The sequence below is a fragment of the Meles meles genome, chromosome 1, assembly GCF_922984935.1.
Source record: "Meles meles chromosome 1, mMelMel3.1 paternal haplotype, whole genome shotgun sequence".
NCBI classification, from domain to species: Eukaryota; Metazoa; Chordata; class Mammalia; order Carnivora; family Mustelidae; genus Meles; species Meles meles.
The window spans coordinates 196928025-196947634 of NC_060066.1; the positions used below are offsets into that span (position 1 = coordinate 196928025).

The window sequence follows — 19610 nt, forward strand, 5'->3', positions numbered from 1 at the left end:
TATTTATCCCAAAGGTACAAATGTAGTGATGCAAAGGGGCAATTGCACCCCAACATTTATAGCAACAATGTCCATAATAGCCTATCTATGGAAAGAGTCCAGCTGTCCATTGACAGATGAATGGATCAAGAAGATGTGGTGTATATATAATGGAATATTATGCAGCCATAAAAAGGAAATCTTGCCATTTGCAACAACGTGGATGGAACTAGAGGGTATTAAGCTAAGCAAAATAAGTCAATTAGAGAAAAACAATTATTGTATGATCTCACTAATATGTGGAATTTAAGAAACAAGGCAAAGGATCATAGGGAAAGAAAGGAAAAAATCAAACAAGATGAAACCAGACAGGGAGACAAACCATAAGAGACTCTTAATCTCAGGAAACAAACTGAAGACTGCTGGAGGGGAGGAGGCTGGAGGGATGGGGTCACTGGGTGATGGACACTGGGGAGGGTATGTGTTGCAATGTGCACTGGGTATTATATAAGACTGATGAATCACAGACCTGTACCACTGAAACAAATAATACATTATACATTAATTAATTGAATTTAAATTAAAAAGAATATAAATAATTTTATCTCCTAAGAAATAGTAAGTTGCCAAATACACACTTACTATATACCAGGAATTGTGCTAATGGCTTTATATATTTATTCATTCTTGGGCTCATAAATGAGCACAAGAAACTTCTCCTGTATGCCAGACAGTATTCCAGGCCCAAGGGATATAGCAGTGAACAGAAGTTCCTTAAATTTCATGGTACTGACATTCTAGGAGGAGGGGACAGATAATAAATAATAATACAAATACAATAAGAACATATCCAGTAGGGAAAAGTGCTGTGATGAAAACAGAAAAAGTTGATATTAAAGTGACTGAAGGGTTACTTTTAGATGTGAGGTCAAAGAAGATGAAGTACACATCTGTGGAGTTTTCTAGCTGCTCAGCATTTGAAACCCTTCCTGTAAGATGGGAATCTCCCACCCAGTAGTCTGGCAGAAGACAGCATGCCTCCCACTATGAGGTGGGAATGGCAGAGATTAAGATTCTCTGAGGTCCCTTAGAGCTAGAGTGCGTGCATATGGCCCAGGCTGTTCCAACCAGACACATCAGCCCCAGACCTTTATTGGGATCTGGTATTAGAGAATCAGGGGACCAGAGGGAGTTCATGCTGGCAGCAAGGTGTGGCTATAGTAGCCAGTAAAGCCCAGTCAGCTGGTGGTAATGGTGTAAGCCGTAGAAGCGGCAGCAGTGACCTCATGGTTTGGTTCTGTGAATGATTTTGGCTAAGAGTCCTGGCTGCTACCCAACTTCCCTTGTTCTAGCCCATTCTTCAAGCCTGGCTTTGCAGCCTTCCTTGATATTTTGTGAGTTTCCCTAATAACCTTTCAAAAATCAGCCAGAGTTGGTTTCTGTTGCTTACACCTACAAATCCCGCCTGATAACAGAGGAACCCTCAGATGACAATCAAGCTGAAAGACGAATGACAGGAAGTCACAAAGAATTTGGGGAGGTTGCTTCTGAGGAGAGAGAACCAACACTGTTAAGGGGAAGACTGGTTCAAAAAGCTTGTATGGTGGATGTTATTACTATCATCATCTTACAGAAAAGGAAACAGAGTCACGGACATGAAACAATTTTCACAATGTCACACAGGTAATAAGTGAAGCTGGGGCAGGGCTTCACTTATATTATTCACTTATATTATTATTAACCAGAGCTGTATGTACACTCTTAACCACTCTGTATATGAGAATAAATTACTAGGGTACATAATTTCCTAGAGTAATGATCACTACGAGTCAACTAAATTGTTACTACTCATTCATTAATTTTCCTAGATTATTAACCTGGTTTGTACCAAGTACCAGGTACTGGGTTAGACATGGGGGAATACTGACTGGGATGAAAGACACAGCATCTAAGAAATCAGAGAATCAAAGGCAAGGGACGTTAGCTAAGATAGGTACATACTTAGAAAAACTAAAAGGAACAAAAGTAGTAAAAAAGCAGAGAAAGTAGACAAATATAAAAAACCTTCACTACAAGTCAGGTAAATGGTAAAATGGAAAGTGGGATTTAATACAGTATCAGACTGGTAGGCAGAGGTTTAAAAATCAAAATGTCAAATTTAATACAACTACTTCTCAGTATTTTGGTGAACACTGCTGTTCCCATCCTGAGAAGAAATGGTAGCACACCAGCAGACAGCTCATTCTAGAGCACAGCCCACCTTCTCCCCTCTCTCAGGCAACATGGATTCAGTGCTTTCCACAAACTTTTTTAGGCAGGCAAGCATAACTGGAAACCCTTCTAAGTAGAGATTTATTTAAAAGGTTTACATTAGGCAGAAAATACCCCCAAATCTATAAGGGGCATAATCAGTTTCATACTTTGATTAAAAAATCTCTCAAACACAAATAATCAATAAAGGAACAGTTATTTGAATATGAGGAGATTTAATCACAGTCAAATTTTAAAAGCATTATTTTAAAGCGTGTTCTGGAATAGTCAATTCTATAGAACAAAGAGAACTCACAGATATGGAATAACATGATGGAGATGTTTGGAATTGAAGAAAGGAAGTCATATATATTTATGATTAAACACCAGAAAAGACTATATTGAGGGGACTTCTATCTCTGGTGCAGTATGCAAATTATATGTTCAGTTCTGCTGAGATGCAAAAGACTGAAATAAGTGACTTCAAGAATCCATAAGATAACATTTTCAATGCCTATTATGCCAGCACCACACTTGACTTTGAAAAAACAGCAAAGAAGCCGCCAAACACAGACCCTTCTCTTCAAGAGCACTTCATATAGTTGTCATGAATTGAATATATCAATAGCACAAGGCTACTGTGACCATTAACACAGCAGATAGACTGAAAAGGGCTAATTTAACCGAATGACCAAAATGAACAGCTAGGACAGTAAATTCAAAAGGAACAATAGGAATAATAAATTAAATCTTATTTATACTCATTTATTCATACATCTTAGAAGAAAACACAAAAATGACAGTGGGGGAAACAAATGAAACATATGGCAGGAGGGGCACCTGGGTGGCTTAATCGTTAAGTGTTTGCCTTCAGCTCAGGTCTTGATCCCAGGGTCCTGGGATCAAGCTCTGCATTGGGCTCCCTACTAGGCAGGAAGACTACTTCTCCCTCTCCCACTCACCCTGTTTGTGTCCCTGCTCTCACTGTCTGTGTCAAATAAATAAACAAAATCTTTAAAAGATAAATAAACATGGCAGGAGAGCAAGAAAGGAGATATGTAAATCACCAGCAAAAAAACTAGGACAGTAACAGACTACAAGCAACTTTAAATGTGTATTCTTCATTCTAAGGCTAGCACAGTGAACTGAGTATACCTTTATGTTCACCCTTAAAGCTCTAATGACACTGAGGGCTAATTTGCAGAACATGAAAGCTCAATAAAAAATCTCTCTAGCTAAAGTACAAAGGTTTAGGAATGGCATCTGCTGTCATTGAGGATACTGCGGGCCAGCTCTAGTTGACACTCAATAAGAGGAGGAAGAAGGAAGCTAGTGTCTGGGAATATGAAAAATATAAAAATGACTAAAAGGCACAGAGGAAAACATATGACATAATGTTACAAAGAAAATATGACCTGCTATGCATAAGATACTCCTCCCAAAAGGTATTCTACTCTTAGAGCCTAAAATGCGTAGCATGTCACCACCTAACACTATCCCTTCTACAAACTTTTAACTCAGGCTATTGGGAGGCGCCTGGGTGGCTCAGTGGGTTAAACCCTCTGCCTTCGGCTCTGGTCATGATCCCAGAGTCCTGAGATCATGCCCCACATTGGGCTCTCTGCTCAGCAGGGAGCCTGCTTCCCTTCCTCTGTCTCTGCCTACTTGTGATCTCTGTCAAGTAAATAAAATCTTTAAAAAAAAAGCAAAACCCTAAAACTCAGGCTATTTGGAACTTTTCTTCCATAGGCAGACCTCTATATTATAAAGGAAGCTAATAAGAAAATTCATTTAACAGCTCAATTTGGAGGAATTAATCTACTTCATAATGCAAAGGGTATCAGTAATATAATAGCCCAAGGTTAACAAGCCTTAGAACAAAGTACACCTGGCAAAGATTACTCACCTGGAACCAAAGATTGAGTGGTAATTTCCAAATAAACATGAGGAACCACCCATTTCAGGTGTGCCACAGTCCTTGGTTGGGCTCTGGTTATTGTAGCAGAAAGGGAAGCAGACTTAAAATACTTAGGCACTTGGGCCTGAAGTCCAGCCCCCTTGTTGTACCAATTAGTACCTACTTAGGCAAGTTACTCAACCTTTCTGAGTTTCAAGTTCCTCATGTGTAATATGGGGATGCTCACCGACTTCAATTGGTTGTGAGGAATAAGTGATCAAATATATATGAAGGTACAAAATAGTGCCTGGATTACAGTAGGTGCTCAACAGATGTTATCAGCCAAATCTGAACTCTAGTTAAGACTTGATAGCGGGGGCACCTGGGTGGCTCAGTGGGTTAAGGCCTCTGCCTTCAGCTCAGGTCATGATCCCAGGGTCCTGGGATCAAGCCCCACATCTGGCTCTTTGCTCTGCAGGGTGCCTGCTTCCTCCTCTCTCTCTGCCTGCCTCTCTGCCTATTTAAGATCTCTGTCTGTCAAATAAATAAATAAAATCTTTAAAAACAAACAAACAAATAAACTTGATAGCTCCTGATCTATGCGCAGTGCCATGGTTACAACATTTCTCCCTTACTTCCTTCTCTACCAAAGCGACAAAGCTGACACTGGGGATTCCATTGTAGGGTGGTGGGGCACACAAAGTGGGATGACTTTCTCACTTCTGCTGAAGGAACTCCATACAATAGTGTGTACTAGAAGGGTTATCAGGATTATTCATAATAGCTAAAAGGCAGAAACCCAAATGCCCATCAACTGATGAATGGACTAACAAAACGTGGTGTAGCTATACAATGGAATGTTATCTGGCCATAAGAAGCAGTGAAGTGCTGATACGTGTTACAATATGGGTGAACCTTGAAGACATTATGCTAGCCGAATACAGGTTTCTCCAGCTATCCAAAAGTAAAGCATTCCTATGAAATCTATCCTAAACTGCAATGACATAAAGTGAAGAAGCAATTACCACTAGTTTATACAGAAAGTTTTTGAGCTTTCCCAGACCCCCCAAAAAAACCTCTTGGGCTTTTCCGATACCATCTTGCTAACGGATTAAAAAAAAACAAAAAACAACTAAATGAAGATAAAGCACAGAGGCTCAGAGTTCAAAGCTATGGTGGCTTGATGCGGAGTGTGGTTCCCAGGGGAGAAGCTGGGAGGTGCCATCCTCACTTCTCAGGGTGTGCACTGCTTCTATAATGGACTCACTGCAAAACAAATGATGAACACGGTATCTGATTTTCACCCTTTTCATAAAACCAAAAATCCTCTTCGGATTTCCTTTGGTTAGCAAGAAAAAGGTGCTAATGTTGTCTTTCATAAAAGTGAAGTGGCATAATGTGAACTTTCAAGAATCGAGGGATGTCTATAATTCCATTTATGTGCAAGGCCTAGAATAGGCAAATCTACAGAAATAGATCTGTGGTTCCTTGGGGCTGGGGGAATGCGGTTTAGAGTAGTAATAGCTAAAGGATATGTATTTCCTTTTTTATTTAAATTTGAGTGAAACTCACATAATATAAAATTAACCATTTTAAAGTGTACAATTCAGTGGTATTTAGTACACTCACAGTATTATGCAACCATCACTTCTAGGTAGTTCCAAGACATTTCCATCTCACCAAAAGAAAATCATACTTATTAAGTAGTCAGTCCCTCTTCCATCCTCCCCCTCATACCTGGCAACCACCAATTAACTTTCTGCATCTATGAATTTACCTATCCTATATAATTTTATATAGGATTTTAAATAAAATTTTAATATAAATTTATATATGATATATATGTAAAATTATATTTTATATAAATAAAATCCTACAATATGTGGCCTTTTGTGACTGGCTTCTTTCACTTACGTAATATTTTGAGGTCTGTTACTGTAGCACATTATCAGAACTTTTGTTCCTTTCTATGGCTGAATACTATTACATTGCACTGCTATTATCACGTAGTGTTTATCCATTCATCTGCTGGCTGTTGTTAATAGTGCTGCTACGAACATTCGTATATATTACCTGTTTGACTACCTGTTTTCAATTCTTTTGTGTATATATATACCTTGAAGTGGAATTCCTGAGTCATATGGTAATGCTACGTTTAACTTTTTTGAGGAATGGCCAAACGGATTTCCATAGTGGCTGCACCATTTTACAATTTCACCAGCAATGTACAAGATTCCAATTTCTCCATATCCTTATCACACTTTTTAAAAAAGATTTTATTTATCTGACAGAGATAGAGAGCACAAGCAAGGGGAGCAGCAGGCAGAGGGAGAGGGAGAAGCAGGCTCCCCACTGAGCAGGGAGCCCGCTGCCGGCTTGATCCCAGGACCCTGGGATCATGACCTGAGCCCAAAGCAGAGACTTGATAACCAAGCCACCCAGATGCCCCAAAGTTATTATATTTTTAAAAAGGAACTACTGATACAGGTAACAATATGGATGAATCTCACATATTCTGAGCAAGCAAGACATAAAAAAGTACATACTAGGGGTGCCTGGGTGCACACTGGGGTGCCTGGGTGCTCAGTTGGTTCTGACTCTTGATTTCGGCTCAGGTTGTGATCTCAGGGTTGTGAGACTGAGCCTTCTCTCAGGCTCTGTGCTCAGCACGGAGCCTGCTTGTCCCTCTCCCTCTGCTCCTCCCTAGCTCACTCTCTAATAAATAAATAACATCTTTTTAAAAGTACCTATTGTAGGGGCGCCTGGGTGGCTCAGTGGGTTAAGCCTCTGTCTTCGTCTTGGGTCAGGATCTCAGGGTCCTGGGATCGAGCCCCGCATCGGGCTCTCTGCTCAGCGGGAAGCCTGCTTTCCCCTCTCTCTCTCTGTCTGCCCCTCTGCCTACTGTGATCCCTCTCTCTCTGTCAAATAAAAAAAAAAAATTTTAAAAAAAAGTACCTATTGTATGATTCCATTTACCGTTGACCTTTGAACAACACAAGTTTGAACTATGTGCATCCAGTTATATGTGGATTCTTTTCAATAAATACAGTATAGTACTGTAAATGTATGATTTTCTTAATAAAATTTTATTTTCTCTACTTTATTATAAGAATACAGTTTATAATACTTATACAAAACATGTGTCAACTGTTATCAGTAAGGCTTCCAGTCAATAGAAGGCTATTAGTAGCTAAGTTGGGGAGAGTCAAAAGTTATATGTACATTTCTGACTACATGGACGGGCGCAGGATTGGTACCCCTAACCCCCACACTGTTCAAGAGTCAACTGTATATGAAGTTCTAGAATAGGCAAAAATATAGTTAAAAAAAAGTGTTGCTTGGGTGCATGGAGATTGACAATGAAAGAACACCTGAGAATTTTCTAGAGTGACAGAAAGGTTCTATATAGTGATGAGAGTATGGTTACATGGGTATTGGGGAAATGGGTTACATGAGTATATCCATTTGTCAAAACTGCACAATCAAGATTAGTGAATTTTAATATTTGTAAATTTTACTTAAAAAATAGAATGGAGGGGCACCTGGGTGGCTCAGTGGGTTAAAGCCTCTGCCTTTGGCTCAGATCATGGTGGCAGGGTCCTGAGATAGAGCCCCACATCGGGCTCTCTGCTCCACAGGGAGCCTGCTTCCTCCCCTCTCTCACTGCCTGCCTCTCCGCCTACTTGTGATCTCTGTCAAATAAATAAATAAAATCTTTAAAAAAAAGTAGAATGGAAGTGGGAAGCAGAGGAGGTACAGATAAGAATGGCAGAATTTTGACTGTTATTGAAATAGGGACAGATATATGGGAGTTCAATATTCTGTTTACTTCATATATATTTGAAATTCTCTCTAATAAAGTCCTTTTTAAAAATTATTTATTTATTTTAGAGAGAGTGCTTGAGCAGGAGGGGCAGAGGGAGAGAGGGAGAGAGAATCTCAAGCAAACTCCATGCTGAGTGTGGAGTCTGATGCGGGGTTTGATCTCATGACTCTGAGGTCATGGCTTGAGCCCAAACCAAAACTCAGACACTTAAGCCAACTGTGCCATGTCGGTGCCCCTCTAATAAAGTCCTTTTAAAAATCTTTCTTATTACAGAGCCATTCAAAACATGGAAGACTGATTAATGAAACACAAAACCAGATTTGAGAAAATCGAATTTAAGACATATCTACAGCCATCTTAGCCCTGGAGAAAAAAAAAACCCAGAAGAAGTGTACATACCTACAATGTTATAACAAGAAGGACATGTATCAAAAATGTGCCAGTGGTCTTCTCTCTGGTAAGACAACAGGTGATATACACATATATATATGTATTTTTTTCTGTTCCTCTGTACTTTCCAAGTATTCAGTTGCGAACATTAATTGTTTTTATAATAATATAGAAATAGCCCTTAGGAACCTGCTTCAAACTGAAAGAAATGAGTCTGAATCTGGCTCTATTATATACTAGGTTGTGTGAGCTTGGGTAAAATTATTTACGTTTAAGCTCCTGGGGGTTTTTTGTTTGTTTGTTAATTGTTTTACCTGTCATGTAGGTATACATAGTACTTTTTACCTCACACGGTTATTGGGAACATTAATGAGATAATGCATTACAAAACACTTAGTACAATACCTGGCATGTGGTAAGCACTCAAGAAAGACTGGCTATTTTTCATCTACATGAAGATAACAACAGCACCTACCTCAGAGATGCAGTGAGGATTAATTATACGGGATAACTGGCACACTGTAAATACTTATTAAGTATGAGTGACAATAAGGAAAAAGTGTTTAAGAAAAGCTTCCTCTCTGGGTGCCTGGGTGGCTCAGTCAGTTAAGTGTCCGACTCTTGCTTTTGGCTCAGGTCGTGATCTCAGGGTCTCAAGATCAAATCCCATGTTGGGTTCCGCACTGAGCAGGGAGCCTTCTTAAGATTCTCTCTACCTCTCCCTCTTCCCCCCACCCCTTCCCTCTTTCCCTCTCAAAAGAAAGAAAGGGAGGGAGGGAGGGGAAGAGGAAGGAAGGAAGGAAGGGAGGAAGGAAGGAGCCTCCTCTTAAAAAGTTAAATATAGTTACTATATGACCTAGAAATTCCACTCCTAGGTATAACCTAAGAAAAATGAAAACATACATCTACACAAAAACTCATAAATCAATGTTCATAGCCCTAAAGTAGAAACAACCCAAATGTCTACCAATGGTAAATGTCCATAAATGGGTAAGTAAAATGTGATACAGCCATATAATCGAGTATTAATCAGATGTAAAAAGGAATGAAGCACTGATTCATGCTGCAACAGGGATGAAACTTAAGAACATTATTTGAAAGAAGTCAGTCACAAAAGGCCACATATTTTATGAATCCATTTATATGAAATGTCAAGAATAGCAAAAGCTGGGGCACCTGGGTGGCTCAGTCATTAAGCATCTGCCTTCGGCTCAGGTCATGATCCCAGGGTCCTGGGATCAAGCCCCATGTCAGGCTCCCTGCTCCACACTGGGAAGCCTGCTTCTCCCTCCCCCACTTCACTGCTTGTGTTCCCTCTCTAGCTGGGTCTCTGTCAAATAAATAAGTAAAATCTTAAAAAAAAAAAAAAAAAGAATAGCAAAAGCTACAGGGACAGAAAGTATATTACTGGTTCCTTGGAATTGAGGAAGAAAATGGGAGTGACTGGCGTGGTTGTGTTAGCTAAAGCATATGGGTATCTTTGGGACATGATGAAAATGTTCTGGAATTAGATAGTGGTGAAGGCTGCACAACTTTGTGGGTATATTAAAAAAGGCAGAATTCTATACATTAAAAGGGTAAACGTTATGGCACATGAATTATATTTCAAGAAGAGATCAAGTCCCCAAACCCTTTTCTTCTTTTCTCTGCCTCAAAATCAGAACTTGGGAAAATTCAGTTCTCACCCTTTTCTTTGTCTGTCTCCTGCCCTGAACTATAATTATTTTTGTGGGGCTTCTCTTCTTTAAAAGACTAAAAGTATCCTGAGGGCTAGCTCTTCATCTGATTAATCTACTGACCCTCCTAGGTCTCCAAGGACTGATGCAGGCTTAGCAGGCGCCAGTAAGTACTTGCTGAATGAATGACAGCATGACGATCTTATGTACATACAGTGCTATATACCTATCAGAGTGCTGATCATTTCATTCATGCTTTTACCTTGAACTTCACAACAATCCTGTGAGGAAGCTAGAAAGCTATTATCATCCCTTTTAACAAAGGAGAACTGAAGCACAGTGCTATGTGGTACTGAGGAATAAGCATTGGACCAGGATCTAGGATCTTGTGCTCCAGGCAGGGGCTCTGCCTCTAACTGGCTGAAAAACCCTGTGTGAGGCGTTTCACTCTCTCAGACTGTTTCCCCATCTGTAAAATGAGAGGTAGACTCTGAGATGAGCTACAAAACTTCTTCCAATGCCTCTACCCCATAATTCTAAGAACACGCTCCTAGGAGCACTAGAGTGGAGATGGAACCCCAGTCATCTGTATTTTTTTCCTCTGAACATGCTGCCTCTCACTGTGGAGAGATGCCCCCAGCCAGAGTGACCACTGGCCCCCTTTCAACATTCTGAATTATGCAAAAGATGTATGCAAGTTTCCTTTCACTCTATTTGCAGTGGTCTACCTACTGGAGCAATCCTATAGAAGAGAAATACACTTCCAAAGGATAAAGGTCACTGCAAGTAGCATAATAAAATAAAGAGTTGGGCGCTGGGGTCCAACAGAGCTAAGGTTCAAATCCCAGTTCTGCCACCTATTTTCTGTGTGGCCGCATTTCTAAACCTCAGCTTCCTAATCTGCAAAACGAGGACGATAATGCCTACTTTCAGAGAATGAAGAGCCATACACGTAAAATGCCTGATACCAAGCCTGGTAAAAATATTTAGGGAACATTCAAAGCATCTTTCTTTTTTTCTTTCTTTTAATGAACTGCTTTTTTTTTTTTTTTAAAGATTTTATTTAGTTATTTGACAGAGAGATAGAGAGTACAAGTAAGAGCAGCAGGCAGAGGGTGAGAGAGAAGCAGGTGCTCTGCTGAGTAGGAAGCCTGATGTGGGGCTTGATCCCAGGACCCCGGAATCATGACCCGAGCCGAAGGAAGCTGCCTAACCAACTGACCCACCCAGGCGCCCCCAAAGCATTTCTTAAGTGTTCTGACAGATTGCTCATAAACCTATGAGGTAGGTACTATTATCCTCACATTTCAGATGAAAGCTCTGAGGTGGAGAGAAGTTAATTTGCCTAAAGTTACAGTTATTAAATGGAGAATCAAACTAGATAGTTTAATTCTAAGACCCAGGTCACTGACAACTAAAAAATAGTTACTACTTTTAATCAGATCATGTGCAAGCACTGTTACCTCAAAGAAGCTCTTAGCATTCCTTAGGGTTAAGCTAAGGAATCAAAATCACCTTGATTCTGCCAGTGTCAAACATAAAGTTCACAAGTGTATTTCAGGGTCATGGACTAAGCTAGCACAAGGACAGCATATGGGAAAGGTTTGGTTGGCAGGATAGGCCCCTCAACAAAGCACCTTTGGAAAAGTTCTTTGCCACCTTCAAGGCTCCTGGCTCAAACGACTTCGTATGGGGTTGGCTAAAGCTTTCTTTGTGAAGTCTATCCTAAGAAATGCTTTACTTTGTGGGAAACTCTGGATGAAAACTCATCTCCAGGGACGCCTGGGTGGCTCAGTGGGTTAAAGCCTATGCCTTCTGCTCAGGTCATGATCCCAGGGTCCTGGGATCGAGCCCCGCATCGGGCTCTCTGCTCAGCAGGGAGCCTGCTTCCTCCTCTCTCTCTCCCTGCCTCTCTGTCTGCTTGTGATCTCTATCTGTCAAGTAAATAAATAAAATCTTTAAAAAAAAAAAAAAGAAAAAGAAAACTCATCTCCATGGCTTCTCTACATTTGTGCTTTGTGAAAAATTTTTCTTGATGTTTTTAGAACAATGCTTTTCAGTGATTACAGCTAATTTATCTGCTTTTTCCTAGGGCCACAATTACCTTAAGGTAGTGAAAGGGAACAGGTAGACAAAGGGAGCATACTTTGAAAATGCTGTCTTCTCTTGCTGTATATATAGGAGCATCTGCAGTCTTGGATTTTTCCTTTAACTTGTATCTTTCCAAATTTTGGCATGATTCAATGTACCTCTCATAGGGAAGTCTTTGAAGTTTCACCCTGTAACTTTCTTTCTAGCAGAGAAGTTAAAGAAAACTAAGCCAATCAGTGTGGAAATGCTTCCTCTCCAACTCAGTTGCAGCTGTGTTACATCCAGATGTCTGACTCAAGAAGGAATCAGGTAAGCCACTGGCACACAAATATTCAGGGCTCAATTGAGGGCTCAACTTGAAACTCCAAGACCAGAAATGCCTGACTCCCATTCTAAGAAAGGCTCTCTAAAGGTACATGGAAAAGCAGAGTCTTGTGCTTTCTGAAAATAGAATCAGGGGGTTATGAACAAGGATAAAATTCTGCCAATGTCCTGAGAGCCCCTGGATAGCTACCTGGGTAACGTCTGATCCTGCTCTGCCCCATTCCCCAAGAAAATGGGGTTAATACCTCCCCAGATGGCTACAGGGAGGATTAAGGGTTATTATTCTTGGCATCCAGCTCTATCACAGCTCTAGCAATTGTGACCTTGTTCATTTTAAAGTAAGATATTAAATATAAAAATGCAAACAGTGATCCCTGAATCTGACTCTATAGTAGGGCGAGGAATTTTTTCCCCTAAGACCTCTGACACTGCCTCCTATACTCCAACCTACTGGCTGAACCCTCCTCTTACTCAGGCCTCAAGTTTTTAAGGTATTAGTCACTAATGCCACAAAGCCTTTCAAGGAGTCAGCAGCTATTACAAATAGTACACAGAGTGAACCCCAGAATTCTCAGGGTGTCACCCTAAACAAAATGGTACCCTTTTACCCCAAACCCAGGCTCTCAAGGGTAATCAGTGAGGTCTAGCAAAAAGTGTGTATTACATCAGTTAATATTCATAAACCCACCACCAGGAAGACACGTCACAAATTTCATTTCACATATGAGGAAACTATAGCTCAGAGAGAACACATGATTTACCCTACGTTACACAGCGAAGAAGGTACAAAGGTTCAAATATCAGTCCTACTTCTAGCTGTGTCACCTAACAGGTTTTTTGTTTGTTTTTTTTTAACTTTCTGGAACCTCAGTTTCCTCATCTGTAAAGTGGGGGTAATGAGGGACGCCTGGGTGGCTCAGTTGGTTAAGTGCCTGCCTTCAGCTCAGGTCATGAGCCCTGCATCGGGTTCCTTGCTCCGTGGGGAGCCTGCTGCTCCCCCTGCCTACTGCCCTCCCTGCTTGTGCTCTCTCCGTGACAAATAAATTAATAAAGTGGGGATAATGATAATTCCTTCATAGGGGATCTAAGGATTAAATGAAATATCGTAGAAAAAGTATCTAACAAGTGCCTGGCACACAGTAAGTATGAAATATGAGTTAGTTCTTTTACAGATCGATACGGCAGGAGTTTGACATCATTTCTATGTAATAACAGGGTTTAAAATACTGAATAACTACTTGGTCCAGTTACCTACATAAGTATGAACTCCTCTACCAAAACCTTTATAAGAAGTGGAAGAGCCTCTGCTTGAATACCTACAATGATGAGTAACTCATTCCCTCACAAGGTGGCTGATTTTGCTTTTAGAAAGCCAAATTTTCTCCTACCAAGACAACGTCTCCTCTCTTGGAATTTCTATCCCTTGATCCTAGTGCTGCTTTCCAGAATCACACAGAGAAAGTCCACTTCTCTTTCTACATGACAGTTCTTCAAATACTTGAAGGCAGGTTTTGCGTTCCCCCAGGCTCTTAGCATTGGTCCTTTCAGATCTTCAAGCGTCACAGCCTCAAAGGAGACAGGCCCTGGCTTGAATTCTAAACATTTCCTATATTTGCTGCGTGACCTTAAGAAAGTTATTTAACCTCTCTGTACCTGTATCTTCCTATGTATAACAGGGAAAATGATCTTTGACTCACAGGCAGTTATAAAGGCTAAATTAGATAAAGTAAAACACTAGCACGCATCCCAACATATACCAGGCTCTCAATAAAAGTCAGTTACTTCTTAGAATGTATTCTAATTAGTAAATATCTCTCAAAGTTAGACACAATTAAATGTAACACCAAGGGAATGGTTTCTGATGGAAAATACCAGGGCTTGTGTTTTGTAGCCAAGGAGTTATGTGAGTCCCTCTGCAACAGCGGCCCAAAGATGCAGTGGAATCCAGAAAGGTAAGGATAAAAGAAGAAAAGAATCAGGATCATTCAATCAGTGACCCCCCAAAAAGGTAAGTATCACCATATTACATGTTGTTTATGATTCCCTCTTTAAGACCCAGGACTGCACATGTGGGCCACACTCCCTAATTCAAAAAGGAGTGAAGAAAATAATGAGAAAATAATTTTAAAATTGTTGAAGTCACAATCCTGGGTCTCTGCAGCGGCTGGCCCCTCAAAGTCCAAAGATGTTTAGCAGAGGGCTTTAAAATCTTCGGTTGTATCTTTCCAGCTCCCGAAGTCTAGGTGTGTGAAAAAAACCCTAATTTGATGTCCCATGAGTCACTACTGAGCTCCTTCCAGCTAGAAAATTTGTCAGCTGCATGACAACTCTAAAAATCCCCAAGTGGCAAATCGCCAATGTTAATACCATCACCATAATCATTATACATATTCTCTTCCTTTCAGTAACTCCAAGAGAAGGAGTCTTAGGCAGAAATACGGATTGTTGTTCTATTATTCTTCAGAATTGACCCAAAGCACTGCTTCTACAAATTGACAGGTGGCTTGAACATAAGTGTCCCCAAATAGGTCAAAATACCCCAGTATTAAAGCAGCAGGATCACAAACTATGGCAGAAAATGTTTCTCCATCTGCCAAGGAAATACAACAACCTGCACTGGAAATCCACTGTTAAGTCTCAACATTGTCAGCCCAATCGAGCCTTTCTAGTTACTCCCCGGTCTACGCTAGAGGATCCAGTTATTATACTCAGCAGACAAGATTCAATTCAATCCAGAAATAGCCGTAAGCAGTTCCTTCACTTCGAGAAGACACTAGCCACTTAGGAGGGACTGTAAGGTACAGAAAAGCTTCGTTCAGACCACTGGGCATACCTGTGCCCTAGGCAGAGATTTCATAACGTCTTTGAGTCTGGAGGTGTCCTCTGAATAGTTTCTTCTGAAAACTGTTTCAGGCTTTGTTAAAAGGGAACACTTAACTGCCACTTTACCCTGATCATCTACCCCATCCTTGGGAAGAATGGGGAAGTTACAGACACCCTATCAGGTTTCTAAACTCATAAACTTAAGAAGTAAACTTTAAAGTTGCTCTACCACTACCTCAGGAAGTTCTAAAAAAAAAAAAAGTCACAGAAGAAAAGGACTTTGAGGAAAATAGTCAAATTAGGCAGTCAGACTTTAGTCATAAGTCCTGATACTTTTTTTAAGATTTTATTTATTTATTTGACAGAGAGAAATCACAAGAGAGGCAGGCAGAGAGAGAGGAAGGGAAGCAGGCTCTCCGCTGAGCAGAGAGCCCGACGTGGGACTCGATCCCAGGATCCTGAGATCATGACCTGAGCTGAAGGCAGCGGCTTAACCCACTGAGCCACCCAGGCACCCTGATACTTCTTTTCTAGAGTCCCTGGTGGTACACCTACAGAGGAGAGTCAGAGGTCACTAAGCAAAGTCAATCTGGCTGGCAAGGAGTGGGAGCGTCCCACTGCAGCTTTCAGTGACAAGACTTGGTACCTGATGGTTCAGTCTCTCTCCTATTCTACACTTCCTATTTCCCTTTTAAGTGGGCTACTGAATAGCCCGTTCCCAAGTAAAGGCCCTCTGTAAGGGCGTTACAGTCGCCTGGTGGAAACACCTTGGGAGTTCTGCTTAGTGCCAGGATGGGCCACTGAAGGCATCTGCGGCTGCAAGAAGCCTGGCCACGGACGGACGGGCACACACACACTCACTCACTCAGAGAAAGAGAGCGGGAGAGAGAGAGAGACAGAGACAGAGCGCGAGAGCAAGCGAGACAGAGCGAGAGCAGGAGAGCAGGAAACTAAGAGAGCAGGTCAGGTCAACGTAGCCCTCCCGGCATTTCCACCTGCCCCCTTCTTCCTGAGACCCGCGCCAGATCAGATGTCAAACAAAAACTCCGCAAAAAAGTCCCGTGATGGGATGACTTCCACCTCTCCCTTGGCAGAGCCCCCCCCACCGACTCCCAGAGCCTCCCCCACCACCCACGTCCCGGCCGGCCCTCCATCCCCACCCCGCCCCCGGCCCACTCTGCCCTTCGCCCCTGCGAGGCCTGCCCCCTCTCGGGACACCCCGGAGCCCCGAAGCTGGCGGCCTCAGGGCCCCGGGGCCGGCAAGGCTGCGGCCGGCCCAGAGCGGGCGGCCCGTGTGCCGGGACTGCGGGAGCCGGTTCTCGCTTCGGCGCACGGCGAGGGCAGGGGGCGGTGGCTACCAGTACCTGTCAGGCCTCTTCCCAGGACCAGCGGCGGCGCAACTTCAGGAGCCCATGTCCGTCCAGGGGGCCCGGCCCCTCTCCCGGGAGGGGGGGGGCGCGGATCCCGGGGAGGGGGCTGGGGGGCCCCGGGCAGCTCTAGCCCCTTCCCATGCTCCCCGCCCGGCGCCTGGCCGGGGCCGGACAGCGCCTCCGCCCGCCCCTGCGCACCGCCTCACACCCGCGTTCACACACACTCACACTCCCTCGCGCGCTCTCACACACGCACTCCCCTCCCTCCTCCTCCTCTGTTTATCTCCTCCAGCTGTCTGGGGACCCAGGAGAAGCCCAGCACCGCGCCTGCGCCACGCAGTCTCCGCCCCCGCCCCGCGCCTCACAGCCGGCGGCTACGCTACGGAGAGAGCGTCCGGCGGTTTCCAGAATGGCTAGCCGGGCCCCTCCCCCGCCCCGCGCGCCCGGTCAACGTCTGCTGCCGGCGGTGCCTACTAACCTGCTAGTGGGGGAGCCCCGCACTGCCGCGACCAATCCGCTCCTGCGCTCGCCAGACCCGCAGCCAGTGGGCAGGCGGGAAAGCCGGGCTAAGCCCCAGGGCATCCTGGGAATCGTAGTTTTTCCCCGTCGAAGAGCTCCTGCCCAGTGGGCTTACCCCGCCCAGTTGCCATTAGTTACCCTGACGCACCTCCCACCCCACATCCAGGGAAAATGGTCCCTCACGTTGCTTCTGAACACTCCTAACACTCACCCATTGCCCCTCAGAGCCCGACACCGTCTCCTGAGAGCCTCACCAAGACTTCCTCAGATCCCCTGAACTGGGAGACTTTTCAGGCAGGGGCCCCAATGCCCCCCCTCCGATCCCCCAGAGCCCAGCTTCCTCTTACTCTTTCCTGCCCTGGGGGGCTGCTGAGTGGCACATTCCTCACTCTTGCTCCTGGGCCTGAAGAAAGGATAAAACGTAATCAGTCCTACAACCGAGTGGCTTGGAGGGGAGCCAACCACACACTACGGAAACCCTCAGGCTGACCGAAAGACACAGAGATGAGGTCCTTCTGAGACTAACTGGTGGAGGCACTACTGTTCCCCCCTCTAAGGAAGAGGCAGTTCCAGCCTAGTGGAGTGCCATGTCTGCTAGAGGAGGCACCGTCCTAAGGAAGTGCTCAAGGTGACAAGGGAGGCATCAGGTGTAACTTCTGAAAGCAGAGACCAGGCCCCACCCATAAGGCACCTCAGATCAGAAAAAGGAAAAATTGTCATCATTTTCTGAGAATGGAAACTTGGCACTCACCCATAGGGTGGGTGCCATTGTCAGGTAACAGTTATTCACTTTTATTTAGTATTTACCATGTCACCACTGTATTGAGTACAATTTCTTAGATACTCCTACTCTTATGGTGTTTTGCAGAAAAGAAAAGAAAACTGAGGCACAAAGAGATTAAAAGCAACTTGCCCAGGGTCATAGAGCCTGGAACCAAACTGGGATTTGAATCTAGATCAGCCTTACTCCAGAGTCTGAGTCTTGGAACACTACCTCTCCTTCCAGTGAGAACCAGGCAGCACCTACTCTCAGGAAGGACTACGTGTATTTACCATCCACAGTGTTTGTTCCATGTTTATCACTCCATGAGTTGCTTTTTTCCTACTTCTGCTCACATCAAGTATATAAATTAGTCTGTGAGCTCCCAAAGGGTGATTTCTTCCCATTTGGAGGAGTTAGAACCTACTTATGAATTCAGCTTTGTGAAATGCTTTTCTCCTATAAATGTGGGTCATTCTTCCTGATGTCTCCCCCACAGATGTTCCACTGAATATAGAATATCATAAATTTTGGGACTAGAAGAAAACTGAAATTGTCCATAGCTCCCCAGGCTCAGGCTGAAAGCCTGGCTAGGGTCACTGGCTCAATTAAAATGAAAAATAACTAATATATGTGGAGTATTTACCATGAGAGAGAAGTTCTTTTTTTTTTTTTAATTTTTTTTTTAATATTTATTTATTTGACAGAGAGAGATCATAAGTAGGCGGAGAGGCAGGCAGAGAGAGTGAGAGGGAAGCAGGCTCCCTGCCGAGCAGAGAGCCCGATGTGGGACTCGATCCCAGGACCCTGAGATCATGACCTGAGCCGAAGGCAGCGGCTTAAACCACTGAGCCACCCAGGCGCCCCGAGAGAGAAGTTCTTATCAGTGAATTAAACAATCCTCAAATTGCATAGCTAGGAAGTGTGGTACAGTTGGGATTCAAACCCAGATTTGAATCCAGAATTCCCGTTTTAAACCCTTGCTCTATGCAGGCCATGTCACAGGGGCTCTTAGAAATACCTACAGAGGGCGCCTGGGTGGCTCAGTGGCTTAAGCCTCTGCCTTCCGCTCAGGTCAGGATCTCAGGGTCCTGGGGATTGAGTCCAATATTGGGCTCTCTGCTCAGCAGGGAGCCTGCTTCCTCCTCTCTGCCTGCCTCTCTGCCTACTCCTGATCTCTGTCAAATAAATAAATAAAATCTTAAAAAAAAAAAAAAGAAGAAATACCAACAGAGAAGTGTGGGTGATGTACCTGTGGCTCCTAGCACAGTAGACAGTAAATAATGGTTGGCAGAATGAACTTTTGTTGGTAGGGAATGGGTGATAGTGTAAGGTTTTGGAATATAGATGAGGTTCGGTGGAGTGAGGTCTGGAGCCAATGATCAAGAAATGATTCTTTTTTTTTTTTTTTTAAAGATTTTATTTATTTATTTGACAGAGAGAGATCACAAGTAGGCAGAGAGGCAAGCAGAGAGAGTGAGAGGGAAGCAGGCTCCCTGCCGAGCAGAGAGCCCGCTGCGGGACTCGATCCCAGGACCCTGAGATCATGACCTGAGCCGAAGGCAGTGGCCCAAACCACTGATTCTTGAGACATCTTTGGTGCAAAATGGTGTTCTTTTTAGGGAACGGGTACAACAGCCATTGGCACAAAGAGCTGTAGCACAGGGGTCTTGAGGAGTGGCTCATTATATACTTGCAGGTTGGG

At 43.3% G+C, this 19610-nt stretch overlaps 1 protein-coding gene across 3 annotated transcripts in view; it reads right to left on the bottom strand.

The window, feature by feature from the left end:
* WDTC1 (WD and tetratricopeptide repeats 1) overlaps positions 1 to 16939 on the bottom strand; it is a 68181-nt gene extending 51242 nt beyond the window's left edge. The window contains exon 1 of one of the 3 annotated variants that reach the window (XM_046013539.1): positions 16621 to 16935. The gene's annotated coding sequence lies outside the window, so the exon portion shown is untranslated. Of the gene's footprint in view, positions 1 to 16620 lie in introns of all 3 variants that reach the window. The other 2 variants (XM_046013533.1, XM_046013549.1) reach the window with 2 other exon arrangements.
* Between the last annotated feature and the right edge of the window lie 2671 nt (positions 16940 to 19610).